This window comes from Epinephelus moara, chromosome 4, assembly GCF_006386435.1.
Source record: "Epinephelus moara isolate mb chromosome 4, YSFRI_EMoa_1.0, whole genome shotgun sequence".
NCBI lineage: Eukaryota > Metazoa > Chordata > Actinopteri > Perciformes > Serranidae > Epinephelus > Epinephelus moara.
This window is the reverse complement of record NC_065509.1, coordinates 1,089,307-1,090,234: the sequence shown is the minus strand read 5'-3', so window position 1 is coordinate 1,090,234 and position 928 is coordinate 1,089,307.

The following is a 928-nucleotide window of genomic DNA, read 5'->3' as shown; positions in this document are numbered from 1 at the left end:
ACTGGAAGATACTATGGGGATAATTTACGGCGCCTACTAAATATAATATCCCATCAAAAAGACCAGAAAGCAGAATCAGTGATTTTATCTCTGGATGCTCAAAAGGCATTTGACCGGGTCTCGTGGCAATATTTATTTCTGACATTAAAGCGGTTTAAATTTAGCCCTACTTTTATAAATTGGATACAAACATTATACTCATCTCCACAGGTGGTTATCAAGGTTAATGGGTATAGATCAGAGAGGTTTACATTGGAACAAGGATGCAGACAAGGCTGCTCTCTATCACCCCTGCTGTTCGCCATTAGCATCGAACCGCTGGCCCAGCTTATTAGAGACAGTGATAATATAAAAGGAATTGTTATAAATAAAGAAGAGCATAAAATATCATTATATGCGGACGATGTATTACTTTACCTGACAAAACCAACATCAACAATGCCATGCTTAAAGGAATTAATTTCACAGTATGGTTATTATTCAGGATACAAGGTAAATGTGGACAAAACAGAGGCTATGGAGGTCAGCGGCAGGATCACAGAAGGTACAAAACTTCAGAGTGGATTTAAATGGTCTAAAGAGGGTATTAAATATCTTGGCATATATATTCCCCCCTCTTTACATAATTTGTATGAAGCGAACTATGGTAAAATGAGTCGGAGCATTACTAGTGATTTGGAACGATGGGCTGTGCTTCCCCTCTCCTTGATCGGTCGTGTTGAAAGTATCCGTATGAATGTTCTTCCAAGGCTGCTTTATTTATTTCAGATGTTACCTGTAGAAATTCCAAACTCAACTTTTAAAAAGTTAGATAAAATAATTTCACATTTCATATGGCAAAAAAAGCGCCCTAGAATTAGACTTAAAACCTTACAGTTGTCTAAACTAGATGGCGGCCTTAAGCTTCCAAACTTAAAATATTACTTCT